At 37.6% G+C, this 27,829-nt stretch overlaps 1 long non-coding RNA gene across 3 annotated transcripts in view; it reads left to right on the forward strand.

Annotated features, from left to right (window-relative positions):
* Positions 1–1,047: 1,047 nt before the first annotated feature.
* The window catches only part of LOC139593060 (uncharacterized), a 44,693-nt gene continuing 17,911 nt past the window's right edge, over positions 1,048–27,829 (forward strand). The window contains exons 1-4 of one of the 3 annotated variants that reach the window (XR_011680193.1): positions 1,048–1,474; positions 10,559–10,684; positions 17,808–17,850; positions 26,572–26,715. This is a non-coding gene — a long non-coding RNA (uncharacterized lncRNA). The remainder of the gene's footprint in view (positions 1,475–10,558; positions 10,685–17,807; positions 17,851–26,571; positions 26,716–27,829) is intronic. The other 2 variants (XR_011680191.1, XR_011680192.1) reach the window with 2 other exon arrangements.

The following is a 27,829-nucleotide window of genomic DNA, read 5'->3' on the forward strand; positions in this document are numbered from 1 at the left end:
TATGCCTCCGGGAGTGGCTGGGTGGATCAAAGACTGCTGTTTAATTAACATTCAACTCAGCTGTTTCCTTGGAGATTAAAAATAGAAGACTAGTTGAATTAAACTGAAGCTGTTCACTCCTTTCACTAATCCAATATTACAGAACCCTCCTCCCCTCAACCTAGTTAGAAACAACTCATTTCTGGTTAATCAGCCACCAGGAAAATCCATTTTCAATTTGAAGGTAAGTGTGAAAAAGTTGGAAAGACAGTTTTGTGTGCATGTCTGAATTTCACAGAATTGCCCATCATTTACATTTTGCATCCACAGTACAGTAAATCCTCATGCAATGCAAGGAGAAAAGAACCATCAGGCTTGACTATGAGCAGAACCACTTTAAATTCTTGCCTGTAATTATTATTTACTGTATGAAGATTAAATGTCAACCATTAAACTTTTTTTTTTTTTATTCCTGTGCAGGAAAAGATCGAAGAGCTTTTCATTAAAATGCTACAGCAGTTCTCACATATCTGTTTCTGATTTTGTTAGGAGGAAAGAAAGAATACAGGTAGCGGTTATCCAGAATTCAGGTCTCTTAAGTCTGATTTCTTCCATTAGACTTAAATAATAGTCAAGAAAGAAAACACTGGTACATTTACACTTACATCACTGCCTGTACACACTGCCTCTGCTTCCAAGCAGAACCACACCTTTTTTAACCATAGATCTGCTTCTCATCTGGACAGACAGCATGCCCAGCCCCACTCCAGGCAGCACTGAGAATACTAAATAGCAGAATTAGCTGTGGTAATGGTATTTTGGAGGGGAATTTGTGCTCCTGGAGATGCTAGCAGTGGGTCTGGGACAGGGGCAGCAAACACAGATCTCACGGCAAAGGCAGAGGCCGAGGTCGGGGGTCTGTCTGGGCAGGGCTCCATGCTGTCCAAACCAGGTTATAATTGGAGATCGACTGCTGGATTTAATGACCCGCTGTTTTCATTAGTAGAAATATAAAAAATTGGTCTCAAAAATGATTCAGCTGCTAGCATAGGTGCTTTTTAACAGGCTTATACCTCAGCCAGGAACAGCTTGGTTGCAGTCACTGACCCCTCACAGATGGAAAAAAAATGACCTCAGCTTTGCCTCTTTTCTGGGAAAGCTGTAGCTGGCAGGGGGATGAGAAACAAAAAGAACCTTAATTTTGTCCTTTAGTCATGCTAAATGAATGCACTGCACCAGACACCACCTTAAACTGGCTGAAGGGCACTGCTCAGTTTTGCAGGCAGCAGCTCAGACTGTGAGCATCATCCACAAGGGGACAGCATCCACATCCACACTGGAAAGATGCAGTTTGTGTCTGTGAGGAACAGAAAGGGGAGCAGCCATTGCTGAAAGCACCCAAAAAAAAAAAATTAAATTAAAAAAAAAAAAGAGAGACAGAAGAAAAAAGAAGACGTCTCCTGGATTATTACTTCTGGACGGAGAGGGAGGAGAGGTGAGACTGGAGATGCATGTCAGATATCAGAACCTGCTCAAATACTGGATCAGCCTTTTGTTTTTTAAACAGTGAGAGTGAGGTGATTTGCAATATTAATGCAAACTTTCTGTGACAGATAAGGATTCTGGAATAACAGATAGTAATGTTAGGGAATGTGGTGAGAAGAATTAGACACCATTGAAGCAAAATCAGAACATATCTAATGGGAAGAGAGAAATGCACTAATATCAAATGTTATTCTGATTTTACAGTTCTCATCTTTGTATCCTCGATGTGCTCGAACTGAGACATAACGCACTCATCCCTTTTCTTTTTCTGGAAGCAAAAGTTTCCTCATCACAGTGCACATGAAAATGACATTTATTAAAAAAAAACATTCTCTTACTGTAGCATTTAAATGACTTAGAAGAGTAACACTGCTCGAATGTGTTTTGCCTCGTTGGAATGATATACACCATAGCTATGTGTGTTTGTCCCTAACACCTTCTCACCTCACTGATGAACAGCAAGGGGATAAAGACTTCAGAAATTTCCCACAGCTATCTAGTCCCAGACTTGCCATTAAAAAAAAATCTACCCTTCTATTTTCTGATTTAGAAATGCTATGTCCAGAATTCATCTTGCAATTTAGTAAAAGTGCCTTTTTAAACTTAACTGTAATTCCCACCTGATCATAAAGTATTGAAAATATATATAGCTTACACAATCTATTACAGAAAGGAAATCACAGAAATAAAATTACAGAGAAACAGCAATATCCTTCTCTTCCTACACAAGCTCCATCTTACTCAAAAAATGTTATTATACCATCTCCTTGCTGACTTGTCAATTTACCTGCCCTTTATTAAAACACAGACATATGACAGCAGAAATTATTGCAGTTTGAATTACTTTTTGTGTGAATTCTATTCAATAGACCTTGATTTTGCCAACGCTTTCAATTAAAAAATGTAGTTGTATGTGAAAACAAACCACTGTGATATGTATACTTTTTTGACCTATGTTTCCTTGAGCTGAGAGAGCATGAAGTAATGAATGAATTAACTTTTCTATTTATGAATACTTTTTATACTTCACTAATTGCTTTGTGTTACTACTTAATACAGGATCAGCACAATGTGAAGAAAGGGAGGGCCCAGTACTAAAATGAAAATCCAACTGTTTAAAACCTGTTTTTCCCTAAACTGCCAGGTCTGCATTTGTAGTCTGTTCAATAAGAAAGATGTAAAGTGCCAAGCACTATTTTAAAAATCCCGCTTCGTAAATTTTCCAGTATGACATTTTTACTGTTCTCTGACCTGTAGATATACCTGCACACACGCACACAAACACATATAATTGATAAAAACACAATATTAGATAGAATTAGCACACAAAAATATGCTGTCTATTCCCAGAAGTCACCCCTCCATGCTGGTTACACTATTGTTGCAATCACCAATGGGCCTGATCCTGAAATAGGGCAATACAAGTCCCTTTATTCAGGTGGATAAAATTTCTGAAATTACTTAAACAATTTCTCTGAGCACTAACTCTGAGGTGTGTATTTGCCACATAAAAGTCCAAGTTTGTAAAAAAAAAATTAAGGGTATTTGGTACATGCTGCAAACACTACGAGAATGTACAGAATTCTGCTGTAGGACAAAACACTCCTGTTTTCTTAACAATGCAATCTGAAGATAAACATTTGTGAGAAATATTCAGACACAACATTTCTACAGTGTTGTTTTTAGAGGTTTCAAAAGCAGTCTGGAGAAAAGAAAAGCATTCTAAGAAGAAAATACAAAATAGGTTCAATGCCTGCAAAACCGAGAATATTTTAAATTTTCTAGACAGTGAAGGTTAAAGCTATCCTGCATTCTCATAGTTCTCTCTCTCCTTTCAATCAATCTCATTGATTTTTTTTAAAGGTCAGAGGCTATACCTTCATTGATCAAAGAAACAGCCTGACACAGCGAAAGAGTCTGCCAATTCCAGACAGATCAATCACACCTTTGTCTGCTTTTGATACATTATGGTTATTTATTCTGCATCACCACGACTTTCTGTCGCATGGCTCCTAATGTAATAATGCTGCTCGGGGACAACAATAAAAGAAAAGGGGGGAGGGGAAATATTCTATTTAAAATATTTTAAGCCTCTCTCTGGTATTTCTGAGGGTGGCTTATGATGGAACTTGGCCAACTTGTTTGATTTCATTTTTTGCCTTGGAACTCCTGTTCTGGTATTTAGCTCTTCTTGGTCAGCGCTTTGCAGGATTTTAAAAAGGTGATCTTTTGAAAACAATTTGTGCAAACTGTTTTTAAAAAAGTAACTGGATCTTGATAGAATAACAGTTGTGAACTAATCACAACCATAATTTTCCACATTTATGCACCATTTTAGAAATGTTTTAATAAATAGGATGTAACTGATACTTGGCTACAGCTACAGCTTTATGACTAAAAAGAAACTAATGGTCAGCCGAAAATAATTACTCGGAAATATTGCTGAATAAACAGATATAAGTGCTGAAAAGCTCCTGGCTTTGCAAACTATTATGCTGAAAGCCAGCTAAATCTTTAAAAAATTCACTATAAGCTCACTGTCTGCCATCACTGAAAGTTCTGTGCTATTATTTTGCTCTCCATAGCTCCTGCAAGCAGCCTTCAAAACTCCTGTTGGTCTAATATCAAAACTTTCGTTCACACTTGGTAGCCTATCACTTCACTAGCATTACTAGCAACAGTTTCACTGCTTAAGAAAAATCACTTGTGGGACTTGGGATATTGGTTATAAGTATAAAGCATTAAAATACACTTTTAAAAGCGAAATTGTATCCTAAGAGAAGCCAGTGGTAACATGCCCAATGACTGCAATGGAGCAGGGACTTCACTGGAAGATGTTAATCTCAACTCCTTCAACCCAAGCCATCTGCAGGAGAAAAGGCAGTTTATGAGGTTTCAAAGGACCCTAATTGTATAAAGATTAAAAAATCCTGACACATTTCTTATCAAAATAGGTAACAAAGCTGTGATGGGCTCCATGCACCACTCAGTCCTCTCAAGCAAAGTGGAACTGTTCAGTAAAATTAAGCATGTAAATCTTTGCAGAATCAGGATATCAGATAATAAGACATAATCACCATAGTTAGAAGCTTAAAATAAGATAAGCAATAATCCAAACACTTGGCATTAGTTTCTGATTTCATTGTGCCTGCTCTGTAAATTATTGTGCACCCAATTTACAATTACATCAGCACTATTATGTAGAGCAAAAGGTAAGTGGTATACAAAGCTGAAATATTAAACCCATTAAAAAGTTATGAGTTTGACAGAGTCCCTACATGTATTTGCATTCATGCCAAGAAGTGCATTTGAAAACCTTTAACGAAAGGAAACTGCCTTCCAGTGATAAACTGCAGTGCCTACAAGACATTGCTAAAATGCTACTGCCACTTTCAAAGGCCAAGAGACCTTAAGAATGGTTGCTGGCTGACAGCATTATACAAAAACATACAGTTTCTTCTGTAAAGAAATAAAGCTGAATGCACAACATTTCAGACAAGTTTTGAATAAGTCTATTTGTCCAGCTTACTTTGCAAAGGCTCTGAAGAAAACAGCACCATAAACACTTTCAGTCCCCACACAAGGGCTAAACAAAGAGTCCTCTTTCTAGCCATTTAATCCAGTAATTTATTTTTTCAACCATCACATAAATCGAAACACAGCTGTAACCAATGACTTGCAGATCCAGTTCCCTGCCAGCTGGATCCTGTTCTGCTGAAGCAGCAAGATTTTTACATTGTTCACTTCTGTACATCTGGAGAAATCATTTAGGTTCAAAGGTGACTAGAAAAGCTCTTTAAATAAACTCAACCAACAGTGAAGAGAGGCCTATGTATCTACAAAAGCTCCACAGAGTTCCATTTTAAAAGTTTTTTCTTTAAATCAGTGCATAGAGCAGTTTGCTTCTTTAACTAATTTTGATTATGACATTTTAATTGAATTCTAACTCAAATATGCATTTGATAAAAAAAAATATTTTGTATTTCCCATGAATTTTCAAACAATGTCAAAAGTGATCAGAGTCAACACTGTGTGCATTTATCACATCAAAAGGATGACCAAACAAATAGTAGTGTAGTGAAAAAAAAATGTACCTCAATTAATGCATCTTAGCTGCTGCCTGAAATGCACCTCCACTTTAAATTAAAAAGAAAACAAACAATAAGAAAGCATATACTGTACTTGGATATGCTGAACCTGAAATCTCTTAGAAGTTAGTCCTTAAAATAGCCTTACTTCAAAAAATCTGCCTCATCCCATACTGCGGGAGTCTGCAGGTTAAATAACAGAAATGTCCCTGACATTTTACACTGCACACAAAAATTGATTACAATGCAGCATTTCTTCCACAAAAGCAATTGCAAAGCAAACCAGCTGAATCTTTCAGAGGAAAATAACAATGAATATTAAAGGCTCATAAAATCTGTATCTTTGATTACTTTTCAGGCAAAACTAGCACTCAAGCACATAGACAATGGAAGGGGTTTGTGCCTAGCCCAGGTCCCACTACCAAAAACATTTATAACACTGAAAGTTCTGATGATAGGTCTTATTTACAAATTCATAAGCACATGCTCTCAATTACAAATTCAACTAAATTTTTTATCTGTCTTTGTGTTTCTGTTGAAAGCAGGTGGGCTAGACACATCCAGAACATGCCCCAGTTGCTCAGGTAAAGATGTAGCTCCTGTCCTGTACATTATTAAAAGGCATTTTAAAATTCAGTTACACTTCACTACTGTAGTTGCTTCTTTTCCTCTTTTAGTACTTACTGTAATAGCTGCTTTGAAACAATGCTGATAAAAGTATCCTTTCTGCTTGCCTCTCTGGCCACATCTCTGCACTTCTTCGTCTCATTGCCAGTTATCTCTCCTCACAGATTAACTGAGAAGCTACCTCACCTTCAGCTCTTGCTTCTCCTTGTCAACTCTTGCCTGCACTCATAATTATAGGAATGCTATCTGTGCTCTGTTGTGAAAATAGGAGCATTAAAAAAAAAAAAAAAGGAGGAAAATATAATGTCTTTAAAAGCCAGATAAACCAGATAAATCACCTGCAGAAATTAACATGCACAACTCATAACCAGATAATTACCACATCACTCCAGGGCAAACTTCAGAGTATTTAGACATGCATTTCTGTCCACTAACATGTACAGATTCACATAAACATACTAAAATTAAAAGTATCTAGTTTTCAGTTAATTACCATGTTTCTGGAAAGCTTTCTCACTTCAGTTCCTAATGTGTATTTACCTGTAACTGTGGCTGAGTTTTTGCTTGATAACCAAGGTAAGTGTCACAAAAGGAAGTGAACTTTGTCAGAACAGAAGCCATCAGTGCCCAGTGAGTGAGGCTCTGCAGGTCTTGCCATGATCAACTTTGCCAAAATCATCATACCCTTTTAACAGCATAAACCTCATTTGCCACCCATGTCTTTTGTTTCACCAGCAGCAACCCTCTGTAGTTCAGATTCTGTCCTGCCAAAACTATTTTACTCAATAGGCAAATGGAAAATAAATTTCTATCAGGATTTATTATTCAGTTCAGTCATCATCTATGGTCCATGATGTGACATTGCCTGTTTTCTGCCTGCCTGCCTAGGGTTTCAGGTAAGTTAGGTTTGGGTAACTTTAAGTCACAATCTGAAATACACTCTTTGAAGGCCTGTGACAGACTAGGAAAAGTGAAGTAGCCTGGAGGGAGGTGTTACCTAATTTTCTTAGCTGCCTTTGGCTACTTAAAGGACCTCTCTTAACTCCCTCACATTGCAGGTGGCAGTACAGATGGTATTCTGATTTATCTAGGAATATAACTCCCATGGCAGATCCTAAGGAGGTTTCAATATATATCTGGTTTAGAACCAGATATATAAACCAGCTCTGCTAAAAGAGTCTCCCAAGTGGAAATCCAACTCACCAAACTAGGAAGACCAAATCAGAGATTCTGAGACCCCAAAGGCCAATTTCAGAATGTGCTAAGCCAGATATTCCAACTATCTGCATTTTTGTTTGGCAAATGTTATGGGCACTTCTACCTAAGAGTTTGGATAATTATGCTTGTCTTCTATAAGGCATTTACTTATGTCAATTTAAATTGTGAAGAGTTCTTTATGCAAGTACCTGTACCACTGGGTACTTGCACCAGGAATGAACAGCTTACAAAGCCTGGAGTGCCAGACTTCACATACATCTCCTGTCTTAAAGACAGAGCTTGTCAATAGGGACTGAATGGGGGGACAGAACCTGCTGCCATTTAAAGATGAGTGATGTTGACAATCACTTTTTTGGCAGACTCCCTCTCCCATGCAAGGCAGCAATTCCCACTTGCCAATTCCCAGTGAGTGTGCAGACCAAGACCTGTAGCATAAATCAGGACATCTGCCTGAAGTGGTGGTCCTTTCTGCTTTCCCTCCCAAGCCAGGTCATTTGTTCCTCCCCCTTCTTTGTGCTGACACTTGCCTCTCACAGCTGCATCCTAAAGCAGATTAGGGAACTGTCCCAAAAAGCAAATCAGAAGAAATACAAGACTAGTTTGCAGGAGGATCAATCCTTCATCTGGCTCATTTAGCAGTCACGTAAACTAAGTGCCAGCACAAAAAGCCAAGGGGAAATGAATGCCACTAGCAAGAGGATGGAGTTCTTCTTTCAGTGGCAACCTGAACCCAGGCAGAATATATGTGGCCTTGCACCTAGTTGGACCCAGGAGCTGTATGAACCTGGGCTTCTCCAAGTCAACTCCTTAGGACACTAAAGGTCCCCATATTCTGACTATGAAGTAGTGTTGCAATCCTCCCTGGCATTTGTGTTGAGCTCTGCAACACAAAAGTAAAAATACTTTCTGATGCAAAGGTATGAGACTGTTTTACAGCCAGAGAGAAATTAGAAGCTACAGCCAGGGATAAAAGACTAGACACTCCAGGAAGTATCATGTAGAAGGGCTGTTCAGGGTGGTCAGAATAGTAAATGAGATATTAGCAACAGTCAAGCAATACATCAAGGCTGTAAATAACTGTGAAATCAAGTATTAACAGTAATCATACAACACGCAGAGGCGGTGCTTAGAGATTCCAATACACTTGAAATGCAAATTACAGTAGAGCTAAGGGTAGTTGTGACAACAGACTTGAGCCAAAAATATTAGATCTCTAATTTTCAGACACTATGAAGAAATGTATTTGAACTTTGCCAAAACAGGCTGAAATGTACCATATACGTATAATTATTTGTACAGTCTTCTCTTGCATATATCTCATTCCACTTACCCTATTTATAACAGTGTTCTCAGTCAATTATTTACAAAGATAAAATGGACAGGCTTAGGGTTTTCATAAAGTCCATTATAGCCATAAAGCATACAGAGAGAATCAATAAATTGTATGCTATCTCCACATAGCATTCAGCATTTTCCTGTCTTTTATTTTAGGGGGGGTTGGGGAGGGGAAGGGGTAAATAATATGCCTATTACTGATGTAGTCAGTTCCCTTTTCACTAGATTTGGATCCACACACCACAAAGCAAACATATGCCTTTTCCTTCACAAATAAAGTGCCATCAGTCACCACACCCGTGTTTGTAAATCTTTTCCAAGATGCTGTGTTCTCACACGTGCAATTTGAGAGCAACAACATAAGATGAAACATATCATTGTGAAACATATCACATCTAGGACTTATGAAAAGGAGGGGGGGGGAAGAAAAAAAAAGAGGTGGAATGACACAGCTAGGTTTACGTTGTGCCCTGAATTCCTAAGCAGAACATCTCAGCACAAGGACTGAGCATTTCAGCCCCCAAAGGCCCATGCCTCTCCAGGGATCAGAACATTTGCAAGTGCATGGGGATTCCATGTGACGCAAGCATGTGACAGACTCTGCCTGGGAACCCACCAGCTGGCTGGAAGAGACCAGCAACATGTGCTACCAGGCAGCTTAAAGAATTATTGCACAGACAGAAAATAAAATTCCCACTCCATGCTCATTTACCTTTAAAATAGCCCCCAAAACATAACTACTTTTGTAATGAAGTAAATTTGACCCATAATGTTGGCTCAAAGCATTTAATTTGCATATCCTCAAAAGAATATGTTCTTGAGTATAATCCTAGGGAGATTTAGGCATCAGAGAATACAGGTATCTTTTCTATATTTTCTTAATTTTTGATTATCAGGTTGCAATGGCAGCTTGAAAGGCACAGTTTCCCCTGTGAAATCCATCTGTGCAAAGTCTTGCCTTCCCAGGATCCAAAACTGCAGTTTGTGACAGCAACACAAAGACATGGAGCAAATCCTTAACACACCAGTTTTCTCCACAAAAGCTGTGCTACACTTTGAAAACAGATGCTTCCATGCTACCAGAAGATATGCTGGTAGGATAACCAGCAATAGGAGGAATGTAACTCTCAATCCCTCATGTAACATAAAAATGGCCATAATGGGTTAAATCCAAGAGCCTTCTCACTCAGCATCCTGTCTTCAACACTGCATATAAATAGATGCCAAAGGTCTTCCTTTGAACCAGACAAGCACAGATGATCCTTCTAACAAAAGACTGTGAGGTGACTATAAGGAAAAGGAACAGGTTTGTATATTATTAAGAGAGACTCCAAGTGAGAAAAATGAAATATCACAGAATTGTGCCGTCATATTTTTTTTTAGGAACTGAAGGGTGGCAGAGGACAGGGAGGGGGTTAACATGCTGTTCTCCAAAACCCACGAAAACTTTCCTGTTCCCAGCTCCTCTCTGTTTTCCGTGGATACCATAACAGGGATTTCAAAGCCTCTTTGCAATTCTTTCATAAAGGTCAAATTCCACACTCTGTTCAACATGAGCAGTGGTAACTGCACTGCCTTTGAACATCAGCTCTCTGGTGCAAGGAATCTCTTGTTACCAAAACGGGAACTGCTTCATACAGTCAGAGCCTGGAGTCTGCTGACTGCAGCTACCCAGATGACAAAGAAGCAAAGCCAACAAAACCCAACAACAGCTCACCAAGAGAAATTATGTTTAATAATTTGGGGGTTTTTTTCTCTCTATCCAGGGGTCCCACAGAATCTATCTTGGGAAGTTTGCAAGAAAAGTTATAAACAAACTCCTAATGACAGGATCGCATATTTCAACTACATCTGGAAAGTTCAGAGAGCCACTTTGAAGATACTGTCTCTAGGTGAGTCTGATAAACATAGTTAAAAGCTCTTGTGCCCTACATGTCATCAGATACATGGCTGACAAGTTTAAAGAGAGCTACTCCACTAATAAAATGTACAGGATGCTAAGTAAATATATGTTACATTTCTGAGGCATAAAAATTCTTCATAAAGCCTTGAGCCAACAATTGAGAGCCTTATAGTCTGAGTTCTTATATATTTCCTTTATTAGACAGAAACATTACACCTCTGGACAAGGTACAGACACCATAAGCATAGTTACTTGAAAAATTAAGTACCAAAATTTTCTGTGTATTTTAGTTAGGTAACTGCAGCCTTCATGGGCTGAAAACAAAAACCTGTAATCTAGCCAAATATCTAAGTCCCCAGATTTATGAAGTGGTTCAATGCAATGCAGAAGTGGCAGGCTGCTTTCCTAAATCCACCTGCAAGTGAAGTGCCATGTGATTTTTTTTCACAGGAAAGTGGCTCTCTTAAGCCTTGATGATATCAGAGTTCTTCAAAAGCAAGATGAAGCACAGTATTTTTTCAGTCTGCCTTTACACTTGCTTCATTCTTAGAATTCAGCAAATAAGTCAACAGGCATTTTCATTGTTCAGTGAGGAGCATCAGAAAGCATGAGGCAAACAATACATGAGGACAGGTTTATAACTTCTACTTCTCCATCAATTCTTACAGATTTCAGTTGTTTAAATTTTTTTTCTTAACTCCTGTCACTACTTTAGCTAGTGAAGTCATAGCAGCAGCTTTTAATTTTAAATACCAGGCATTCACACCTCAATAAATGTGCAGCAAATTACACTACATCAGCACATAGTTTCCCTTTATTCACAGGGAAAACGGGGTCTAAAACTGTCTTAGGACTCATACTCTTGGATTCCCAGATTTTTTGGGCAAAGATGCACCAAAAATATTATATTCATTATTAATCTAATTCATTAATATTTTTCTATCATTTTTGGGAAAAGAAAAATAAATTATATTGCATTCCTTTGAAACCAACATCCATTGAAGGAAAAAACCCAACACAAATGAAACAGTATCAAATGACACTCCCCATTCTTTCACTTGGACTCTTGGTACAATTAATAGTGCTCATGATTGGGAACCCTGGGCTCCTCTCACTCTTAAGTTCCTCTAGATTTTATTCTGTTCTTAAGAGACAAAATTTATTTGACTCATATGAGAATAGGAATTTTCTTTTGATTTGTAAGAGTTTCAAATGTGATGTTGTTAGGTGTGGGAGTGAAATCCACAGAATCAATGTAACATTTCAGCTTATTACCCAAAAGGTTAAAATAAACTTGAGGGAACAATAACATTTCTTTCACAGACCACCTTTTCACTTCAAAATAAATCAAGTAAAGGGATTTCAAGCAAAGAGATCTCAAGTAAAGGGTTTTTCCATATAAACTCAGTGATGTAATTCATTAAGGTCATCTGACTCCTCTGCTTCAGGACTACAGTCAGAATTTACCCAAACTGGCATTGAACAACAAGCTTGCACTACACATTTTTCCTATAGGAATTTCATCCACTGATGTAACCTATATGCAAACAAAGTGTAGGAGACTATTTTCTCATTTACCATTGCTACCAGGGTACAGCCAAAATTAGCCTAAAATGAAATGTACCGGTCAAATTAATTTTTATTAGCTCCTCTCACTCTTGCCATTTCCTATGATTAGAAACACTTTGATAATGTGGAGGGATTTCAGAAAAAAAAAAAGAATATTTAAAAAAAAATTTTGGTTAGGCCAACATAGTCTGGAGAAGAACTGTCAAGAGAGATGCTTTTTTTTAAGCAGACATTTTAAGCATTTACACAATAGTCTACAATTATTTTTGGGCAATACCTCCACAGAAAAAGTGAAGAGTTTTTCCATAAAGAGTCCTATGCAGAAGTGAGTAGAAATAAGAATTTCCAGTTGTGTAAGGAATTCTTTTTCACATTGAAACACTACTTCAAGATAATGGCTATCATGTACAAAACTAGCTTACACCAAACAGGAGCAGGGACTAATCCTTCACTGGCTCAGAAAGCAACATGGATCATTTTTAGCTTCGGTTCTTAAGGACTTTGATACAAAAATAAGGAACTCAAAGATTGATATCAGTGGTGGGAATCAATAGAGAGGAGGCATTTCAGAGCATGGCAGGAGTTCAAGGTTTCATCTGCCTTGATAGGGACTGAAAGAAGATCACAACAGCAACATGCCAGTGAGAATTCCGCAACCTGCCCTTCCAGAGAATTGAGGTTTTTATGAGAATATGAAAATATTGTAAACTGCAGAAGAGAACAGGAAGTAATTACAGATTAGGAGGACTATTCAATGACAAAAGAATGATGAAACCTTTTGATGTTGAAAAATATTTAGCAATTTAGAGGAATTTTAAAGTATATAAAAGAACATAGACAAAACTACCAGAAAGCAAAAAAGAAGACAAAGAATAGAGTGGTGCATGGATTTGCCTTGGAGTTAAGGGTAACTGTGAAAAGACTTCAATTAATTTCTTTGATCTGGGATTTTACTGAGATTCTTTGCTGCAATTTTAATATGGAACAACCTGGCAAAATATGAGAGAGCTTTGTAACCATAGGTAAAATATGGACCTATTTCTTTATGCTCTCCATACCTTTTATGGAGAGTAGCTATATGTCTGTTCAAACCAATTTAATAAAAGAGGATAGAGTCATAGCATCAGAAAATCATTTAGATTGTAAAAGGGCTTCACGATCACCAGGTCCAACTGTTAACCCAGCACTGCCAAGGCCACCACCAAACCAAAATGTGTCCCTCAGTGCCACATTTCCACATCTTGTAAATACCTCCAGGAGCAGGGACTCAACCACTTCCCTGGACAGCATCCAGCCTCCTGCCTCTGCCCCTGTGAAATCCTTGGCACCAGAAGTTCCATCAGGGAATGAATCACGGCCACCTTAATGAGCACCTTTTAATGGATTTCTGCAAATCTTCTCTTTTCCAAATATTTTTAAAAGCACCATTGTTTAACAACTGCACAATGAACTTTTCTCCTTGAAATCTATTTTAATCAGTTCTGTACATAAAACTAAAGAAAAAAAAAAAAAAAGGGGATGCTCATTTTACTTTTCCCTTCCTCTCCTCCCACGTGTTCTGCTTGGAGGTACACTGTGTAAAGATCCCTGCTGTGGGTGTGTGACTGTCCATGGTAACACTGGCACAGTTCTTGTACAACTGTGCAGTTAATTTTTTACAGCATATGAGATTTACTATTACCCTCACCTTTGGACTGCAGAGAGACACATGTAGTCCAGCAAATGCAGAGGGTGCAGTCAGGTTAATTACAGGGATAACTCTGCAAACCTTAGCTGTGCTAAGTAATAACTAAAATGTAAGCAAGGAACAAGGACTGTCCTGAGAAATCCGTCAGCTCTTTCAACAGTGGCAAAGGTAGTAAATCTTGCCCCACAGAGGGAACAGTGAGACAGAAGGGCTCATGTCAGACCTTCACTGACACCTCCTCTCTCTGGATTTCTGAGAAAGAAGAAGAGTCTCTATGAGATGCTCAGCACCCTGTAATAGTTGATACTAGAAGCACTTTTACCACTTTTACCTTACCTTGACTTTACACATCTAAATTGCTTTCTCAGATGTAAGCACCTACAAGTTTGGAACCTTCTTGCACAGACTAGCGTTTAGTTACTTATTTAATGAAAAAAATGTGTTATACCTCCATAGATAAAATTTGTGTCTCCTCACTTTTGCCAAATCTTCACTCATTCTACTTTAGAAAGTGGCACAACATATCTATTAAGAAATAGGGTATTTTCTTCCTCTTGTTGCTTATTTCTTCTCTATCACAGCAGTCAGAATAAGAGAAGATGCTGCATTATATACTATTGGCTGTACTGGATGTAGTTTATTGCACAGACAGGGTCATATTGCCATTGATTATTGTTTTGTTGTGAGGGGATTCTTTTATTTGGAGAAATTATAAGGGGAAGGGAAAGGCTGATGAAACTTGAACAGAGATCACAGATTTTATTGAGTTGTCCACAATGACTTGATCTCTTTTTCTGGTATTTCTAAATTAATTTAGTACCCAAGAGAGGTCATAAATAGTTCAAATTACTTCTTTCAATGCCTGCTAGCTTTCATACTGTTGAATTTTATTTGACATTGTGTCATCCATTGCTGTAGATCTCAGGGTTCCCTTTTGAAGTTCCCCACATAGTGTGTTTTGGATTTGAGCAACCCAGATAATTGTGACATTTGCAGGTGTTGTCATCTCATTGCCTAACTTTCTTTCCATTATTTCCATGGATTAAATAACAAACATCATAACATGAAGCAGTGGAGCAGCCCACTTAATCTTTCAGTCACAGTGGAGGATGACTATATATTTTTACTCTAGACTTTGTCATCCAGCCATTTTCACTCTATGAGGAGGATTTTCCTCTCCCCCAGTGACTACTTAACTTCCTTAACAGCTGCTCCTGTGGAGAAAATTTTTGAAGTCCAAATATTATGTTGACTGATTCATTTTCCCCTTCTTTTCTAATAATTGGTTTAAAAAAGAAAAGACACAAATAAGAGAGCTAATAGAATAGTGAGGAATTAATATCTTTTCCAAAAAAAGACCTGGTAACTATGATATTAGCATTTCAGCATCTTACTTTAAATAGAGCCTCCTCTAATTCCCAGTCTCTATTTCTTCCTATTGTGCAGAAATGAACTTCACTAGATTAATCTGTAACAGCTTTCTGAAAACTTGTCACAGTACTATTCAATTCTTCAGTAATGAAGAGTCATTACTCTTCATTTGTCGGTAGAGAAACTAAAACGTGGCCACATATAAATAAGAAATCTTTGTAATCTTTATCACATTATTCCAAAAAAGTACATTTCTTTAATGTAAGAAGGGACAGGTATTGTCACTTTCACAGACCAGAGAGATTGAGACCTTTTAATTACATTAGCATCCAAATATAACAAGCAAAGTCACTCAAATCAGAATAAAAATCCACACTCCTAAGCACTTTTTATCTTTATGTTTCTGTATTTCTACTACTTTTATAATCTTGAACTGAGAATTTTACAGCTAAACTCTCACTCAAGTGTCAAACATTATCCCCACAGCTGTGGAATTCTTAAAATTTGTATCTGAATATTGCAGTTTGAGATTACATAAGGTTTTTTACCACATCCTTTAAAGAGTTAAGAGAACAATGCTCACATAAATACTTTAAACTTGTAATTCCTAAGGTGCAGAACATACCGTTCACACCTTGTGGCAAGGGGAAGTAAAATGGATTTAATCCAATTTTCAGCCTCCTTTATCCTGGGCTGCTCTACATCCCCTCACATAATTCAGTTGTCTCTTTGAGACTGCCTAGGACTGAGCAGGAAATGCTCAGCTGCCCATGAGCTCCAGCCAGGATGGCTGGGATTTGTCCAGCAGTGCCTGGCACACTTGGAGTTCCTGCAGCCTCAGGGTTTGCCTGGAAAGCAGCCTAATGGCCATTTTCTTGCTTCCCTCCACAGCAGAGTTCTTCCCAAGCTGGACCTGGAGTTTTTAGGGCCATGTCTGGCAGGTCTAGTGGTCCTTTCCATAGAAAAAGGGCCAGGGCACAGAGGATACAGAGCAGGTGAAGTTAAATGCTGTGGGCAAGGGCATCTCTTCAGCTTCCTTAATGGAAAGTCAATGCTGCAGATTATTTAAGGAGAAAAGCTTGGACTTCCCATCACTGTTCCCCCTCTTCGTTCATATGCCATATTCCTCTCCTTTTAGACAATGAAGATCAACAAAGGCAATTTTAGTTTTATTTGTACAGCTACTTTTACTTTCAGGATCCACTGAGCTTCAGCACTTGAATTTCAATTGGTGTTGTTTATTTTAAACACCTTCATTACTGCAGCCTTTATATGTGCATATATTATGTAGCTTTTAATATTTATGACAATGAAATAGTCTTATTAAATGTGTGTTATTATTAAATACAAGAGATGCATTAATTTCAAGAAGAACTGTGGGGCGAGCTGTGCAATTACATTATAAAACACAATGTGAAAACATCACACTGGTAGAGAAAACACATTCCAATGTGATACATCGACTTCAAACTGTGAGATGGTGCTGTTTAACTCAGAACACAGGCACTAGGCCTTTAATGTACTGCCCAGAAAGGACTTTCATAAATATGTGTTTTGGACTAGTCATCATTTTGGCAAACCAGAGGGCTCATCCCTTGATCCCTATGCTGACAATGACATCTAGCACAAACTTGGACAAACTATTAAACTGTCCCGAACTCCTGCTTTTCACTGTGGGTATCATGTCACAAAAGGATGCCACACTCCTAGGTACATCCTGTTTGTTAGAAGCTGTCTGTGGAAAATGATTAAATAAATGATTAAAAAGACACAAGGACCTTTCAAAGCAAATCTTGATGCTTTCCTGAGTACAAATGTCCATAAAGACTTCTGTGAAGTTATCATGGAAGAGGAGGGACCTCTGTAAGGTTGTGTATTAGCCTGTTTTTCTAACTATTCCCTAACACTTGATGAATGTAATTGCAATGTCTTATTCATGGATGTGTATCACTTAAAAGTGCATCATATTTATTCTACTGAAAAATGTGAATTGAATTTCTCAAAATGCTGTGGCTTGTAGCCCTGGCACTAAATAGATTTACTTTTTTCCATATACTGATGATAGTAATATTTTTAAATTGATGCCATTGAACAGCTGTATATAAAGCTGGCTTACCTTTAGATAATAGATTTTATCCCACAAAATATATAGATTGGCAAAAAGGCAACGGTTCAGACAGCTAGTTGGTAAACATTATCTGGTGAACAATTATGAAGATTATTTTTATATTATGCTCTCCATTTTATATTTATTCCCTTTTCCTTCACGTTCTTCTGTTGAATTACTTTGAACTGGTTTTGTGCAGTTTCACACGAACACTAATATTTACACTTCTTGGACTATGTTATTCCAAAGATGCTAAGACACATAAGTACAAGGACTTTTAGGATTACTGAGTCAAGTATCATGGGGTAATTTTCTTTGTCTAATAGATGATCATTAATGATTCATTTCTCTTTTCCCCTTGACTACTACTATTGCTAGCAACAAGAACCCTTTCTCTTGTCAGTTTGCTGGGGTTTTTTTGGTAAGTACTTTTTTATCCCTTTACTTTTTATTTAAAGTTAAATTGAACAATTTTTTTGTTCCTGAAAGAACTTGGCATTGTTAAGACTTCATTTGTACACTTTCTATACATTAATTTTTTCCTCCATAATGCTCAATGACTAAGTATTTAGTCTTCACTTAACTATTTCCATAAAGCACAGAACTATTGTCTGTCTGCATGCAACTGTTTCTTGATATCTGGGGGAACTCCTACCTCCAGGTTTATAGAAAAGCTTTTAGAGCTGAAGAAGAGACAAGGATTTGCCATGTTCCCTCAATCATTTATCATTTACCTTGTTCTTATTTAACAATAAACAAAGAAAATTTATATGCACAAAGTAATGAACTGGTGAAGCTATATTCATGAAAACTTCATCCTGGAACAAACATAGGTTTTAAATAGCTTTAAATTAATAAGAAATATGAAGATTCTAAAATTTAGTATACATTACATGAATTTACAACCTTGTAACCTCTTTGTTAGATCACTTACCACCACTCCACCATTTTTTAAAACACTTTTTTAGATTCTTTAACAAATCTTCAAGATCAAGGCTGTGGAAGATAAACAAAAACTCCAAACCAACCAAAAAACAAAACAAAACAACAAAACCCCCCAAACAATCAAAAAAACAAACAAAAGCCCCCACATCTATATGTTAGGAAATGTTCTCACTTCCTTATGCTCCACAGAGTTAGAACTCAATATGCATGCTCTCATTAATGAACACTCCTAAGCATTTGTCAAATATATTTATGCACATTTGCTTCAATCCACAGATTTAAAGTTTAAAGCAGCTTTAAAGCTTATGAAGTCCTCTGTAACTCTGAAGCCATACAGAAATTTTTAGAACAAGTATTTTCAAATGTTATTGCACTTAACAAAGATAGTTACATTTTCAGTATTTCCAATACCATGCTATGGACCCTAATGATAAAAGTGACTGGGACTGAATTAATTTGAATATTTTAAAATCAGCAAGGGCTGTATTTATTTCTCCTTATAGAGAGGTTTTCTGGTTTTTAAGGTATTTTAAGGTATTTTTGAAGATCTACTCACATTCGAAAAGCTGTGAGCAAAAAATTACATAAATGAAAGCAATGTACTTAATACATTTTGAGAATTTGACTTTCTCAGTATTTCCTAAGTTAATATATGTTAATTGAACTGTAGACTTACATTAGTAAACACTTTTCTTTATGCAGGGATCCTGTTTTCATGATTACTAGCTCTGAAATAAATCTTCACTCAAGGCTTCACTCAGGGAGAAATTTACTACCAGGTCTTAAAAATGTAGCATCGTATACGGGGAGCTGTGTTGGAGATGCAGTATATAAAATGCACTGACAGAAAGCAACAGTAAATTGAGGCCTGACTGGTATATTGCAGATATGTCAAATGGAGAGAAGAGAAACAACTGATGATGATCAGACAAGTCAGTACAATCCTCTAATGCAAGGTTAAAAACATTGTAAAATTACTGTAATTCTCTCCAATGAGCAATTACTATCTGGTAAATTAGGATTGTCTTTTAGAAGACAATATTGTTGGATTTTTTCCCCTCACAAGAGTGCCTGTGATAGGGTTCAACAAAAGCTTCGAGGATACCCTACATGAAGATTAATCACCATTTCATAGCCATAGCAAAAGCCTGTTTTATTGGTTAGCCATTTCACTTAACAAGCAAATAACCTTGTAATGCAAAACTGAAATTTGAAAGTACCCAATAATATTATTTATCTCATACCATAAATATTCACATTCCCTCCTTTTATTGGACAGAGAAATTAGTGTTTATGTCTAGAATAGAGAGGTAAAAATTATCCTCAAAACAGGCTTGAATGTAAATCTGCAAGCTCTTTTTGGATGCTGAATAAGCTGATCTCCTTCACAGAAATAGCTCAGGTTAAGATCATGGCATCTCCCAATGTGGACCCTGCTGTTTTAACAGATTCCATATTCTGCAGATGTTTTCACAGAACTGAAAAATTGGAAGCAGTTAAATTTACTTCAAGGAGATGGAAACTTATGACTTGACCAGTTTAGTGACATTTAGGGAATTAATGAGATATTCCATTAATTTGTGTCATGTGGAACTGCTATTACACTCTGAAAAGGACTAATAGACCACCATTCTGTGTCTGGAAGCGATCAGCAGTCAATAAACTTCATTCTCTCATAATTTTAAAGGGAAAGAAGTTCTGGAACCTCAACAACTTTTCAGTGCATGGTTTGAATCAGAAATATTGCTACTTCTAGCGCCACTGCACATACTGTTCTTATTCACACAAATGTTTAACATTCTTGATTCTAACTAGGAATTTCCCTAAATTAAGTTTTGTGGTAACAGACTGCAAATTAATTACAGTTCATATAGAAGCTGGAGTTATCTTATTCTTTTTGATTCAGGCTTTTGGGAGTTTTATATTTCTCATTTACGCAAATCAACCGAGCAGATGCCAAGGGAAGGGCACACACAGGAGTTAATGCTCCCTTATGATGACACTGTGCAGTTATAATATGGCCATAATATAATCACATTTGGTGTTTGTTGTCTTAGACTAAACTGAACTAACCAGCACCATTACTATATTGCCTGCATTAGTCAGAGTTATGGCTATCTGTGTGACTTTCCTCTGGATTTCCAGTTTATCTTTAGATTTATATTTTTGCTTTCCTAATTCTCAGTAGTGGGGGATAATAGTGGGATGGTTTCAATATGTTTGAAATGTGTAGCATCCTCAGATACTACTTTTCATATTTGCTGCCCTACAAATTTATATATTATAATGGGGTTTTCTACTTGTAAAATAAATGGGAATTGACCAGGAAATACAAAAACTTATTCTCAGGAGGGCATAATCTGTTTATTTACAAATATGAAGTTTGCCTGTAAATCTTCCTTCTTTCAGTACTTCACAGTTACCAAGACGCACCAATGTCTGTGAAGGACAACAATGTGAAGCTACAACCTCCTCATGTCCTTTCCCTATATCTTTCAAGTTCCCTTTTTTCTCCCACTTTCCTGAACTCCTGTGCCTACATTCCCACAGCTCCTCTAAGTGCAAAAGAGCAGTGACTGCAGCTCCATTCCTTGTAGCCTCTCTCTTATTCTTATGTGCAGCTTCAATCTCTTTCCTTCTCTTACATCCTCTTACACTTCTTATCACATAATAATTCATCCTCCCTATTCCTTCCTTCTTCCCATACAGATACACTCTGTTCTCTTGCTGCTTTTTTCATTCATTGGTTCAAGGGCAAAGGTTTGGTTTCAGAAAAGGTAAAAAACATTATCATTAATTGACCTCTTCCTAGCTCCTCTCTGTTTGAAGCATTCATTTGTAAAATTTATGAATATTAATTTATAAATATTAAAAAGAAAGAAAGCTTGCCTTTATAAAATTACTGATAGATTTCAAAATCATATAATCTCTTGGTAAGCTTTTCAATCTTTACTTTAAAAAATACCTGCACCATGAAAATAAGTAGGAGACTATTGCAGATGCTTTTACACAATTTTTTTCTGCATTTGGAAAATTTATTACTAATGAATAAAATAATAGATTTCCAGAAGTTACAGGTTACTTATTTTCTGTGAAAGTTTTGCAATTATAATCTCCAAGATGTCCCGTTTAAAAGCCCATTGTGCAAAATTCTATAAATGAAACCTTTAATTTACCTTTGAATAGATATTGAGTGTGAGAATTTGGGGGAAAAAAATCCACAAGAAAGGTCAGTTTTAAATAATGGATTATGCCAATCTGCTATTTAAAAAGTGAAGTTTAACTAAGAATTTTCTGTCTTAAAATATTTTCACACTGCACCTGAATGACTTGTTAGTGAAGCATTTGAGTTCAAGTTCCATCAAAAAATTCCTTACCAAGCTGGTTTTGCAGACTTTCATTAAATCTCCGATGAAGCTTCCGAGTGCAAGTCCAAGTAAATTAAAGGCCCAATCAATAAAAATTGAAATCAGCCTTGCAAACCATGTTGCCTGCTAAGAACTGTCATTAAATTAGAGTCAAATCAAATTACACAATAACAAATAACAGCCGCTCCTCACGTATGAGAAGGATCCTTAGCACAAACCTCCTCCTGCCTGGAGATGAGCACAGCCTGGCTCTCTCTCCGGACTGCCAGGGTCACCTGCCTTGGAGAGGATTCCCACATCCTTGGCTCCTGCCTTAGGGAGCTGTGTGGGCCCAGCCCCGTGGCCTTGAATCACAGCCCTTATCCTCTTTGGTATTTCCAGCAGCTAACACTGCTAATAAATAGCACATTCATTAGGCAGGCTGCGTGTTTACTGCCACAGACCAACACTTGGACTTTTTTAGCCAAAAAAACTCCAAACTGACTCAATGCTATGCTCAATTCCTTCCTTTTGGGCATGGCACTGCACGTCCCTGTCCTTGGCAGGGTGGTGATTGCAGCCCCTTCCAGTAAGAGCCACCCCTGCCCTAACAGAGCATGAGGCTCCCTGGTGCCCCTGGTAGGACGGTGCCTGCTGCTGCTAAGGATGGAGGCAGGAGTGCCTGGCAGCATTCCCTGACAGCATTGCCCTAAAAGCAGGAGGCTGGGGCCAGCACTGTCTCCCACAGCAGACAACTCCTCCCACGGCACTGGGAAAGGGGAGGAAAGGAGTCCTGTGTCCCCTTGGAGCAACTGCATGGCTGGCAGCAGCACCAAGAGGAGTATCAGGTGTGCAAGCTGTGCCTGTTTTCTCTGGCTGCATTGTTTATGTGCCTTTCTTTACACCAGCCTTTCTTTACAGCAGCCAGGGGAGAGGAATTAAGGGGCTATTATCTCATAACAGAGGCTAAGAGTGCATTGGTGCTCCATGTTTAAGTGTCTGACACACAGAAGCACAACCTAGAGGCAGCTCCAACCTCTTTATAGATTTAACATCCTGTCATTGGGTCAAAAAGCTGTAAAAATGCCTTTGCACCTGAGGTTTTTCTTTTAGAACTTGCCCAGATGCTGTAAGTCAAGAGGATGCTGGCTGCTAAATGCCTAAGATACTTTGGGAAAAAAAGCAGGATTGCTTCAAAATGTTACACTAAGTGTGAGTTAGGTTCTTAGACTCACCACTAAAATTTACATTTTGGCCCTTCTGTTACAGCTATAATTCAAAACCAAAATAATGATAACAATACCTCTAAATTCTTTCTGTATCAGATGATGAACATTTAAGAAGAGCAATAGGCTTTGCAATATTTAATAATCACTCACAAAAATAGCTTTATCACTACAGGAATCATGTACTTCACAAGTCACATCCTGAGTAAATGCTGTCTAAAGAAAAAATTATTTCTCAAGCAAAAACCTCCCTAGGGCAGCAGCCAAACTGCCAGCTGTGGTACCTCAGATGGACTCAAGCCTGCAGTCTCATCTCCAAGTGTGTGTGGGCCGTGAACAGCTGAGGCTGGGAATTTTCAGACACTGCCTTCCTATCCAGTGATGAGACACAAGTGCAATACATGATTTAGGTGGTCTGAGCTTAGTTGTTTACAATACACAACGTGGAAATATATATATATTTGGGCAGTAGAGCTGAAGAAATTAGAAATGAATATGGTAAAATATATACTGTTGGAAAGATCTAGCCTAAGGATCAAAAGCTAACATTTGGACAAAAGAACATTATTTAGCATAGAGATGAACAGCTACATTGATCCACTGCTCCCTGTGCCTCAGCTCACAAAATGTCCTCCCACAGGGATGTCAGCCTCAGCAGCAGCTCTCAAACAACTTTGCTCAATAGCATCAATCCTACTTTATTAACAGTTCTACCCCCAAATAACTCTCCTTCCAATAAAAGGCTCAGCTGACACAGACAAATCTGCAGGTTCAAAAAACTTATGGAATAAATCCCCTTAAATCATTCAAACTAAGTGCACTTAGGCCTTTTGAAAAGGTGAAGATGGAAATACTTTCTGAAAGTGCAAGATTTCCTGGACAAGCTGTGATATAAAATAGCAGACAATGATTCTCACCCCAGGACGTTTGAATACTGAAGGGACTTTCAAGCCATATCTTCATCTACCATGGAATCTACTTCCTGGTCCAGACAGAACATCTTTCTTGGGTAACTTTCCAGGAAACCAGCCATTTACATGAATTTAGCATGCTCCAAATGCTATCCATAGTCTAAAGTGAAGTTCTTTCAAGTGACTGTGAAGTTATCATGGTCAAGTTCCCATCTGATGGTCCCTTCGTAACATGGGAAATGAAGAAATTTGTCTCAGCAAACTAATTGCAATGGCTGAGATGAGAATTTTAGGATGGTGTTCTTTTGCTCATTTCAGTGTAGTGCAAAGCAAAAATCCCCGACAGCAAATATACATAAAGGTATGTGTGACTGACAGTCATCTTTTCTCAGACATGCAAATCTGCTTTGATATTGCAGTAACAACAAGGCTGAGTTTTTGTCAGGGAAAAGTGACTACTACTACTACTTTGGACTACTTTTGTTGTCCAGGGGCTTTGAAAAACGAGAATCACACAGAGTTTGAGCAAATTCAACCCCAGAGTCTCAAGGCACACCTACAACATCTTTATCCTTCTTCCCAAGCTGAAGAGTCATGACAGACTCATGGAGATGTTTTGAGTAAACTTTGGTTTCTGCTAACCTTATACACATGACAGGAATCCCTTTCTCTCCAGCCATCAGGGCATTCCCAATCCATCCCTGTTGCCAATATATCTGCAATGGGTTCTACATCCATTGCCAGTGTTATCATGATGTCGTAAATGAAGAATCAGAAAACAACCAGTGAAAAAAGTGTCTGGAGACCAAAAGTGAAAGGAAGGGAGTTGTATTTCCCAGATAAACTGCCGATTAACCCAGGTAAATCATTCTCAACCATGGACATAAAATTTAGTTGAGGTGACTCATAACATTCAGATAAAGACAACATGAGCATAATATATGTATGTTAACCGCATGCACATGAAAATACAAGAAAATACACTACTCTCTTTTCCCCCAGCCATGAAAGCAAAGCTGTAGACAAGGCTGTTGTGACTCTTAGAAAAAGGATTAATCTGCTGCTCTGTATTTATGTCTTTTCAATGAGGCTCTTGGTGCAACGGTTGGTGCATATCAGTGCCAGCCTTACTAAAGCCAGAAAACCACCTTATCCAGAAAACCTCCAAGTACAGGTGTTTATGGGGGACATCTTTCCATTCAAAAGGAGGTGCAACAAAGCCCATAAGAGTAAAGGGATACATGCCTATTTTGCTGTAAGATCAAATACCATGCCAATCATATTTGTAAAAGAAGGGGTAAGGGGACAGGAATTCCTGAACATGAGGATGTCATTCTAGAAAACAAAAAAAGAGGAATGATTTTTGAGTTTTTACTCAGATTTTGCAAGCATTCTTGAGAAGACTTCACCAATGTGAGGCTTACTCTTACTGTTTGTAGAAGTGGCATGAAAGAAGAGGTGAAGGGGAAAAAATCTCAAAAAAAAATTAGCCTGAAATTTTTATATACATGATATATATTACAATGAATTACAACTGAAATATCCAGAAGCCTTATGCAAAATTTAACTCCACCAAAAATATCACTCTGATGTAAATATTTTTACTATGTGAAGGCCAAAGCTGAAACAATTTCATTCTTCTGTACTGTTTAATACAAAAGCATTAGCTTTTCAAACTTGTTTTTAACTGTGCTATAAAGGCAATGCCCACATTTAAACAGGGCCTGCCATATGTATTTAATGCTTGTTTTATTACAATATCAGAAGCTGCTCTCAATAGATAAATTAATGTCATATGGAACCACATCCAAAAGATCTGAAAAACTTTAAGTGCACTTCTATTCCAACTTTATCAGTTAAGTGACTTCTCCCAGGTCTCTTGCTGAAGAGTTTCAATAGACGAGTTTTGGAGACTATTAAATGCTGTTTGTCATATTTAAGGGACAGATTTTTGAGGAAAGCCTTTTTTGGAGTTGCTTTTAAGTATTTTAACACATTCTTTACCTAAAAATCTCTAAAGAACTTCAACTGTTTTGAAGACAAGGAAGTTAAACAAAGGATGAGACCAAGTGAAACTCCACATTTTCTTTTGCTGAGTAAAGTAACAAACCCAGAAATCTGCTCATATATTTTTGACTACTGTGTGCTATTTCAACAGCACAAAACTAGTAATAACTTACTTTACCTCTTCTTCTAAACTGGATTAACATCACCTTTGGTATAGAGAAAGGTGTCAAAATGGCTGCACCCAAAACACCCAAGTTCTGTCAGTGCTTCCAAGTCATGGTTGTTAACTCAGAAATTTCTCTCTGTTTTCTTTGGATGTGCCTCTGGAGAAAGACACTGTGGGCTGCAGAAGGAAATACAAATTCTCCCCAGCTCTCTGAAATTACTTAGCTCTTAAGACAGGCAGGACCTGCCATTGCAGTGGATTTTTTTTTTGTTGGGAACCAGGGCTCACCATGGATCAGACTTAATCTTTACCAAGGGAATTGTGGCAAGCAAAAGGGTGCTGGGTGAGTCAGTGTCTTTGCAGCTTTTCTTTGGGACAAAGCTTGTGAAACACTGAGGACATATCTGCCAAAGGAATAACTGGGAGTTGCAGATCCATTGGATCTCCAGATTTTCCCTGAATATCTTAATGGAAATTTTTTTCCAAATGCAAGAAGCAAAGTAAAGGCACAAGAATGACAATGTTCTCTCTTACTTACAGGAATAAACACTCTCAAATGGGCCCTAGGTTGGAACCCATCCCCATTTAGCCATGCCACAAAGTGCATTTATTTCCTACAGAAGCATCACATCAGTGTAATGCTGAGTCTACGAGGCACACTTATACTCCAACTGCACTGCAAAGGTAAAATATGTCAGACTTTACTTAAAACAGACAATATGTTTTATGACTTTAAAATGAAATCACAGAAGACCTAACTCAATCCAGCTGTTCTTAATAGAGCTTTACCCCCCCTTTGTTTTTTCATTCTCTACCTTAATCCGCTTCAAAATTACCTCACAGTCTCATTCATTTTTTGCTCGTAACTTGATAACTCTTGCCAAAATAATGTATTGCATATTGCAGGGTAAAAAACCCAAATTAAAGAACAGAAAGAAATAGAGAAAATGTATATTCATTAAAGCTGGTGATGCTGCCATGAAAATTTGCATAGCAACCTGCAACTAGGCCTGATAGAATTACAAATTTATCATGCCTTTGAAGGACAGATGAAACATTCCCACATTTTCTGCATCAGTCATTTCTATTCAGTTCAGCTTAGTATAAACAATTCCCCTTATTTTGCAACTAATTGAAGAATTAATACAAAAGGATTGAACACCTGTTGCTCTGTTGGCAGAAACCAGCAATTACAATGTTTCTTCCCAGTGAACTTAAACTACAAAAGAAAAAAAAAATTAAAATAACAAAAGAAAATGTAATGGTGACCAGAGTCTTTTTGAATCCACAGAGGATATTGCAGTTTTTACTCAGATTGTGAGTGGTCCCTGTTAGGCTTCACTGGTTGATGGAGGTCTCCCCTCTATCCTCCCATTTAGCCATTGCTTCCTTAAGCATTTTCCATCAGCTTGGAGCAATTCTGATTCACTCAACCTCATCTCTCCTCTGTCCCATACACTTCAAGACAGGCTTAAAATTCAGTCTGGATCCACCTGTCATGCAGATCCTCTTCATCAATTTCCTATCACAAAAATTAATCACTACAAATAAGTGCTGTTAAAAAGATAAACTAAATCCATTTTCATCTCCTCCTGTTATTCCTTATCTAGAAAAGGGTTCAGGTAAACCTTAAGCTGGTAGGAGACAAACTTAGGGACCTGTGAGCAAATGATTTTTTTTAATACACAGACATGGGAAGAAAACACAATCAAAATACAAGCCACCTTCAAATCCACTTAAAATAAACGTTCTTAACTGTCCTTGCTGATGCAAAACACAAAACAACTAAACATTGGCA

The sequence above is a fragment of the Agelaius tricolor genome, unplaced genomic scaffold (genome assembly GCF_023055355.1).
Source record: "Agelaius tricolor isolate 1412-34295 unplaced genomic scaffold, bAgeTri1.0.p SCAF_9, whole genome shotgun sequence".
In the NCBI taxonomy this organism is placed as follows: domain Eukaryota; kingdom Metazoa; phylum Chordata; class Aves; order Passeriformes; family Icteridae; genus Agelaius; species Agelaius tricolor.